Source organism: Procambarus clarkii, chromosome 47 (genome assembly GCF_040958095.1).
Source record: "Procambarus clarkii isolate CNS0578487 chromosome 47, FALCON_Pclarkii_2.0, whole genome shotgun sequence".
Taxonomy (NCBI): Eukaryota; Metazoa; Arthropoda; class Malacostraca; order Decapoda; family Cambaridae; genus Procambarus; species Procambarus clarkii.
Window position 1 is genome coordinate 11,681,865 of NC_091196.1, and position 9,366 is coordinate 11,691,230.

Sequence of the window (9,366 nt, forward strand, 5' to 3'; positions counted from 1 at the left end):
GGATATACAGGGCACCAGGGCACCAGGGTACCACAGGTCACACAGGGACCAGGGACATACAGGGCACCAGGGCACCACAGGTCACACAGGGACCAGGGACATACAGGGCACCAGGGCACCACAGGTCACATAGGGACCAGGGACATACAGGGCACCAGGGCACCACAGGTCACACAGGGACCAGGGACATACAGGGCACCAGGGCACCACAGGTCACACAGGGACCAGGGACATACAGGGCACCAGGGCACCAGGGTACCACAGGTCACACAGGGACCAGGGACATACAGGGCACCATGGCACCACAGGTCACACAGGGACCAGGGACATACAGGGCACCATGGCACCACAGGTCACACAGGGACCAGGGACATACAGGGCACCAGGGACATACAGGGCACCAGGGCACCAGGGACATACAGGGCACCAGGGACATACAGGGCACCAGGGACATACAGGGCACCAGGGCACCACAGGTCACATAGGGACATCAGATCTAGACTGTAACATGAAAATCAATAAAAGCGAGTGAACACTCTCGCCTCCATTCAGTGCGTCAAGTATACGGATACAATGAACTCCTCATTCAAACAAACTAAGACATCCAACGATTCCTGTGGAGCAACTGTGAATTAATGCTCTTTATAATCAATGAAACTTCTTCCCTGCCGGTTTATCTTCTTACAGTCCAGCTGTAGAACCATCAGTCAACTGGTCCTCAAATGGATGTGAACGCCTCACAGCTACCACCTGCTCGAACCTTCAAGTTTACCATTACGAAATAATTTTCCTCCATAAGCAACTAGCAAATAATTCAAATACAATTTCTCACTCCTCATGCCACCTGGTGGCTTCCCCAGTGTACTGCGAAGGGTACTCCCCCGCCGGGCGAGTCCACACCTAAAGATTAAAGATTAGATGTCAGTTAAAGATTAACCACCGTCGAGCAAGAATGTGTTGCTCTCATCATGCTATTTCATCTTAATTCTATAATAGCATTTTGTAATCACCATATGCATACACAGAGAGTAATCACTCTAATGTGATGTGTCAATGAGAAAATCTATAGGGGCCGTGATGAGAATTCGAACCTATGTGTTGGGTAGTTCACTGTGATGAGATTCGAATCCACATTATTGTTCCTATAGACCTCACTGATACATCACGTTAGTGTGATTACTCTCTGTGTATTGAAAAAGGAGCATCAGAGGTAAAACATTCCTAGATGACCGCCAGAGTGCATGGAATAATTATGTGAAAATCCTGTATGGCTTCAGTGTAAGCTTCAGGATTCTCTCGTGTGTTTAATAGAACAACAGCTTGTAATCCTTTTACCATGTCGTGGCCTGATTGTCTGGGGCGTGTGCGTGGGACTATCCACCGCATAGGTTCGAATCCTCATCACGGCTCCTACGGATTTTCTCATTATATGCATGACTAATTCATGTATCTAAGAATTAATACAAGATTACTGGGCACTAATATTCTCTGCACATGGAAAACTATATTTATCAAAGGCGCTTACTGCAAAATCACTGGAGCGACGACGCTGGTCTCCACAATGTCATGATGGCGCCTGGGGTTTGCCTCCTCCTGATCGCCCAACAATTCTTCATTCGAACATTTGAGAATATAGAGAAGTCGACTTCTTTATATTGCGACTTGAGTGTGGGATGCTAATACTCAGGCACCACTTGACTCACCTGTCAACAGGACCTCACCTAGGACAATTAGAACTTCTTTGTGTCTATCATAGTGAACTACCAGGGTACATTCACCCTCCTCTGGCTTAAGACCGCCCATTTGATTCCACAGGTCGAGACAAACACGTTAGCACGGTAATTATTGCCCTTATCTTGCTTGCAGGACTCGCTTCAGTCGCAGTTCACTGCAGTTTCTTTACCAAAGCACCAGAAGTTTATTTTTTTCTAAGTGGCGGCGAATTGCGTGCGCCCTCCTTGACCCCATACTAACAAGTGTTGTCATAAACCCTTTACACATGACCCAAAGCTTTATTGCATTCGACACATCACTTCCTTGCTCCTTCCTTTTTGGCTAGCGGTGACGTCATCTAGCTTCTCCCTCCTTGGGAAATCCCACATACTGTCTCCACCTTCTCCTATTTCAACAAAGTTGCTCAGTGATACCTTAATGACTCTTCTGTATCATCCAAGCGCGGTTTACTCTGAAAACTATGCTAAGACTCCTTATCTTGATGTTTAGGATCGAGTGAGGAAGAAGTCTCATGTTGGGGGTGATCCTAAGTCATAAGGCTACATGGGGGTTCACAACACTCCCGTCCCCTTAGTTTTAAGAGTTATCCCAAGTGGCTATTCCTGCATTCCTGCAGCTACTTGGACCACCTGGTTGACCTTTGAATGGCATGCTTCAACTTTCTCAGGAACAGTTGTGGGTAATTGTTTGTATATACTGTGGCAGAGTGTCCTCCTCAGCTCTTGTAGAATTCAAAAGGCTTTAATATCATAACTAATGCTAGTGTTTCCTTCCTCACTTTGCTGTATGACCTCTGGTGTTTCACACTTTTCTTGGAGAAGAAGACATAGGTCTATGGATTCCATCTCGTTGTTTCGTTATCACGGCTCCGGCACCTACATTGCTGTCACCCACAAACAAGGAAAACGGTGCCCCGAAATCTGCTGATATTAACACAGGCGACTCAGTCAACAACTTCTTCGTCTTGTCAAAAGACTCTTGGGCCACTCCGTTCCACTTCCACTTCCTGCTCTTAGACAACAGACTCGCCATAGCATAGCGATGTTAGAGAAATTTGTATAATATCTATCTAATATCTCTAATATCTGATCATACCAATATCTCTATCATACGAATATCAATATCTCTAATATCTGATCATACCTAAGTATCTTCACTATTCCTTTTTACTCCTCGGTGCTGGGAAATTATCAATAGCCTCGATCTTCGTCCTCACTGATGCGACTTCTCCTCGTCTAACCACATATCCTAAATATTCCAGTCGGGCTCTCCCGACCTCACTCTCAGCCAAATTAATTTGTCATGTTAGCCCTCTCCAATCGGTCAAACCAACCAACTAACCTGTCTACGTGCTACCTCCAGGAGTCAGCAAACAACAAAATGCCGTCAATTTAAACTGCGAGCCCAGTTGCCCCTTGTAACCCCCTGAGTCATCACTCTCTCCATCCACCCTTCTATTCGCTCCATCTTGACAGTTCTTCCTCCATCTTCTCTTCACGCTTTACACACATCACGGTCGCCTCCTGTGGGGGTTTCTATTTTGTCTTTTTTTCACCTGAGGGTTAATCTCTATCATAAAACTCTTCATTAAGTTTACATGAGACACAGGATTTTCTGGGCATCACGCTGAATTTATCAGGGACTACATTATTTACATTTGCTGGGTATTTTCCTAGCAAGCATTTAATAGATTTTATCCACCAAAACTTTTATCAGTCTATGGTCATTTGGGTTTGTTAGAGTTTTGCTAATTACTCCTAATCGTACTTTCTCTCAAGCTTCTGTTATAATGTCTGCTCTGTCGGCTACTTCCCTGACATTGTTTATTCCTGCATCTTGAACTTTAAACTTTGTCTCGGGATGCATAATTTCCAGGAACTTTTTCATTACCATCAGCTGCATCAGGACAGTGTATAACTCAACTCCAAAAACGTTTCATTAACAAAGTTAACGAAACGCATCCTTAGCATCAGGACAAATAAAACTTAAAAATGGACTGTGGAGAGTTCATTTTTCAACTTCCTTTTCAAGTTGAAAAAATTCATTGAATTATTATTATCGAATCAAGAATTCAAGTCCTCAGAATCATTGATTTCATTCCCTTCTGTCAGTGAGGACGAGTTGGTCATATTGTCCACTCACCATGCTTGCACTCCTCTGTACAGGAGAAGTGCACCCCACCCCATCAACTAGGTTTTGGTGTTCCCCATGGCTGTGAAGCAGCAGCTCATGGAGCACGAGCCTACATTATTCACCTCCCAGAAAAAGGCATTAATTAAACTAGACTTTAAAAATGTTTTCAACCAGGTAAAAAGAGATATGGTATTGGAAGTAGTTCGAACAAGCTTTCCGTGATTACTCCCCTTCGTTTCAGGAGGGTACAGTAGGGAATCGACTCTACCTTGTTGTTTGGGGAACATGAAGTTGTTTCCACAGAAGGTGTCCAGCAGGGAGACCCACTTGCCTGTTTCTTTTCGGCATGGCTACTAAAGAGATCACAAGTAGGTTGACCAGCGAGCTCAACATCTGGTTCCCGGACGATGACTCCCTGGCAGGGACACAGGAGTCCCTTTAAGGGGATCTACAACTAGTGAAATCTAGGAAAGAGGAGTTTGGACTCGCCCTAAATCCATCAAAGTGTGAAATCATCTCATCTAGCCAAACAATCATAGATGCAGTACGAACCGTGTTGCCAGGAGCCCCAGTGATCACTCCCACCAACAGTGTGCAGCTAGGGGCAGCTCTGGGCTCGAGCGCCATTGAGTTAATCCTCAAAGAAAACCTGAACATCCTGAGGAAGATGGAGGGAAAAAATAGGGGATTTGGATAGCCACGATTCTTTGTACCACCGCATAAGGTGTCGCGCTTTGCCCAGGCTTACCTATTTCGTAAGGTGTGCTCCCGCCTTCGACAGCCCAAATTAACAGAATATGACGCACACCTAAAATCAATAACCATGAAAGTGTTAAACCTCTCCCTGCAAGGTGACCATTGGCACCAAGCAAAGCTCCCAGTTAGACTCGGAGGTATAGGTATTCACATGGTGACACAGATAGCATTGCCGGCTCTCTTATCTTCGACTAGTGCTACAGGTGAAATAGTGAATGAAATAATACCAGAATACCTAAGAGACTCCATTGGGATTCAATATATTTTCTAAACGACTCCAAACAAGCCAAATTGGATAGCCCCAAAGTGGAGAAATGGCCACAGTATTGCTGGAGGCCATGGGGCGTCTGGGAAGGACAAAGAATGTCTCCTTGTTGTGCAAGATCCCCATGCTGGGGACTTCCCGTTGGCTGTCCCTAATTCCGCCTTAGGTACCTGCCTGGACCATTGGGTCTTAGGTATTGGTGTTGACTTGCACATAGCTGCTCTTATCTCCACCGAACACCAGTGTATTTACGGCTATGCATCGGGAGACCAATGCGGCAGCCATGGTCTTATCTGTCGTAAGTCACCGGGAAAGATTGCCAGACATGAAACAGTCAATGATATCATCAAGAGAAGTTTGGCTACAGCTGGGTGTCTAGCACAAATGGAACCTCAGTTGTACAGACCCGAAAACAGACACAAACGCCCAGATGGAGTCACCCTGACGCCATGGAGGAATGGTAGATAGGTCCTGTGGGACTACACGTGTGCACCTACATTGGCTGAAACCTATATACCTCACAGTATAACAGAGGGAGGTGGGGGGGGGGTTGTCGGAAAATCCGACACCATTTAATATATCATACAGATAATAGCTGTATTGTATAAACAAGTTAACCATAGAAAACGTAACTTGTAGTGGAATTACCGTCTATAGAAACGGGATATCATCACCACATACTATTATATTCTCCACCTATTATGGTGGTGAATTATTCTTAAAATACATTAGTCTTGGACTTTACCATATAAAAACATCCTTATATAAATTAACTTAATTATCAATATTAAAGTAGAGTAAATGTGACCCTTCTATCACTTTCTGAAATCTGGACAATGTAAGCCAGGCGTCAGGGAGGAAGGAGGGAAGCCATTGTTGTTGATACTAGACCAGAGGCTCACACAGGAGCAAATTCGGCTCCTGTTAATTTTACTTGGACGAAGTGTTATGGAAACTAAAGTGTACCATTATCAACACGCTGTCTACAAATTCAAGTTAAGTGTCTATCCGAAAACCCGTTTATCATTCATTTATGGCCATTAATGTCAGGATATAGGGTGAGCTGGTTAGATCACGAAATCGCCTCAAACTAAAGGTAATTAAGCCAGATCTTCAATGTTCCATGTATAGTATTTTCTCTGATATAGCTTGTCATATATAGGTACCTGGCTTTACAGCTAGCGCCCTTTTAACAGGTCAAGACGAGGAAGCAAGATTTTGTGCACCAGTTACTGGGTGATGGAAGCTACCTCAAAGAGGATAATTTGGTGTCTACACCCTAGTTATACCTGGTGGACTAACCTGCTGTACTATAAGATAAGGAACCTTTTCAATGTATGTAGTTAATACTGTAGTTTGATTGGCTGCATATATATAAATATAAACCCCCCCTAATGTGTAGAGGATCGATTTGTGAGATTGAGATTATTGCAGAAATACAGTCCACTTATCATTATACAAATTGCTATCGAAGTATATAAATTAACGTAAATATAAATTCATATAAATTAAATAAATATAAATCTCACAGGTCGGTTCCCACATTAATTGGTCATCTTCGAACCGGATGACGGATTATTTGATCCTATGAACCCACATTTGGTCATCTTAGTACCGGATGAACCAGTTAACCAGTGGATTCATTAAATATCTAGTGCAGTGTGATTTAAACAAAGCCAGTCAAGACGGCGGCGTTGCCTCGAACGAGTTCACGAGCCCCGCTCAGTTCAGATCAGCTTCGTCAGTGGTTTCATGTACACCCACAGATTTGGTGGCGTGTTATTCTGTGAAATGACAGCGCTAATATAGAAGCCAGCCAAATTAGTGGCTGTGTCCTCGCAAGATTGTTCACGGATTTCGTGGTGTTACATTTCGCGAGAGATTATCTACGAATTTTGTGGACTTTATTTCGCGAGGTCACTAATAATATTTAATACTTCTTGATAATATTAGAAGTTTCATAGAGGCTAATTAAGAGGCTATTATCAATAATTGTGTATATTATTTCTCCAAAATAGAGAATTATTTAATATATATTGCACTAGTGATCACAGTATAATATTTACTAATTGCCAACCCACAACAGGGTAGGATATTAAACATTGACTAGTTGAACTATTATTGCCCATCCTAGTCCCATTATTACCATAGTCAGTTGTACTATATTGATCAACCTAACACCATTAATGAATGGTCCAGACCCTATTTTGGGTGTAATTTTTATCAACTCGAGTTGAGTTGTATATATAATAATTTACTTATGATCATTACACCTTTGAGTGATTAATTAGTGTCTATTCCATCCTAGGGTGATATAGAAGAGCTAACCTAAAGGTACTTCCAGTGACACTGGTTTATCACTCAAATCATTAGTGTGTATGATTGTATATATATATAATGTGTATTAATTTTAAGTGCTAACCTCTAGTAGAGGTAGGATTATTGCCTAGTGAGTTCAGAATTTACCCTAGGCTACCATTAGAGCTTGTTCAGTATTATGAGCAGCCCAAGTACAAGCCCCACAAGGCTTCACCAACGAGCCAGTATGCATAATGCAGGGAGAATGAAAAGAACCCTTGCAGGTCTTAAAGGCCACTTAACAAGACAGATCAAGAAATGTGAAGATTTGTCACAACAATCTCAAGTTGATTATGCTGACCTGGAAAGCTATTATCAAGCAGCTGCAGGTAAATTTGAGCAAATCAAATGCCAAATAGCAACATATGTGGCTGAACTTGCCAACACCAATTTATCAGAAACAGAAATAGACGACATTATGGTTGATCTTGCGAATTATGAAGATCACACTCAGGCCACGTTACAGCCTTATGTCAAATTAATTGCCCAGAACAAGGCAACAGCAACAACAGTTGCATCTAATACGAGTCAAGCAGAAGCTCGACTCCCTCCAATTAATTTACCCACTTTCTCAGGAAAAGATGAGGAAGATTGGGACGAATTTTGGAACAAATTCGTTGACCTTGTAGACTCAAAACAATCTTTACCAAAGAGTAGTAAATTCTCTTATTTGCAAGGCCAATTATCAGGTGAGGCTAAAACAGTAGTATCCCATCTGAGATTAACTAATGACGGCTATGATCTGGCAGTAAAACTCCTCAAGGATAATTATGCTGATCCAGAAGTAAGAACATCACATTTAGTTCATGAGCTGTTGCATTTACCCCCACCGGAGGCTTCAGCTGATTCACTCCAAGTCTTCAAGCTGGAGATAGAATCATTGATCAATGCCCTCAGCCTGACAGCAGATACAAACGGGGCTGAGTGGGTCTTGAAAATAATTGTCCAGGAGAAAATACCTAGGGACATATTGAGACAAATGAGTGCTCATTACAATAAAAGCATCTTATCCATGAATGAAATATCTGAAGGTTTAGAGTCAGTAGTTCATCAATTACGAACACATGACAAATTAAAACCACCAAGTAAACCCTCAGAAACCAATAATAGTAAACCACAGAGTACCAAAGGTACTCCAAATCAATCTAGACAATATAATTCAACACCAAAGTGGAACAGTGGCAGTGTGGGTGTATATGCAGTGGGACCCTCCAAGCCTATAGTTACTGTGTCACCCAAGAACGTGACACCAAAGGGTACTGGAAGCTATGGAACATGTTTGTTCTGCAATGAGAAACATTCAATGTACCACTGCCCTAATTTTCCTGATAGTGACGCCCGTGTTGAGCGACTCAAAGATTTGCAACATTGCACGAGGTGCCTCAGGAAACATAACATCAATGACTGTGATACCCAATTACACCCTTGTAATAGGTGTAACAAAGGTCAGCACCATGCAGCATTGTGCAGAGACACCAAAACAACGTCTCCAAACCCCAAGGTGGAAGATAGCATTCCCACCTCAGTATGGTACTAGTACTGCAAGGTGCAACAAACGAAGAGTGTCCAATCGGCAAAGTCTAAAGGTAATACGACTTTGCCTACTGCCCAAATTACCATCCTGAATAAGAGGGCCAAGGTCCATACCCGTGGGTTGTTTGACCAAGGATCCCAGAGAACATATATCACTAAAAAGCTGGCAGATGAATTACAATTAAGGCCTGTAGCCCAGATGCCATTCAATATCTCAGGGTTTGTAACAGATGCAGGACCTCAAGTCTACCAGGTGGTACAACCATCAGTACGCTTAGGCAGGTACGTCTGTCGAGTACAAGCCATTGTGGTGGACAAAATACCAGTAGACCTACAAGTTCAAGGTCTGAGAACAACAGCCAAATTCCTGAGAAATAGAGGAATAAAATTGGCAGATAATATTAAGTCTGATCACCTCACTGACTTCGGTCTCCTTGTTGGGACAGACTATTGCCATCGATTCATCGGTAGCCCTACTAAATATCAGGGTATAACCATGTTAAACTCTGCAGGAGGTAAATTACTCTCAGGTCCAGTATCAAGCCTGAGGAGACCTATGCCTGCAGATAAACAATACCAATAGAAAT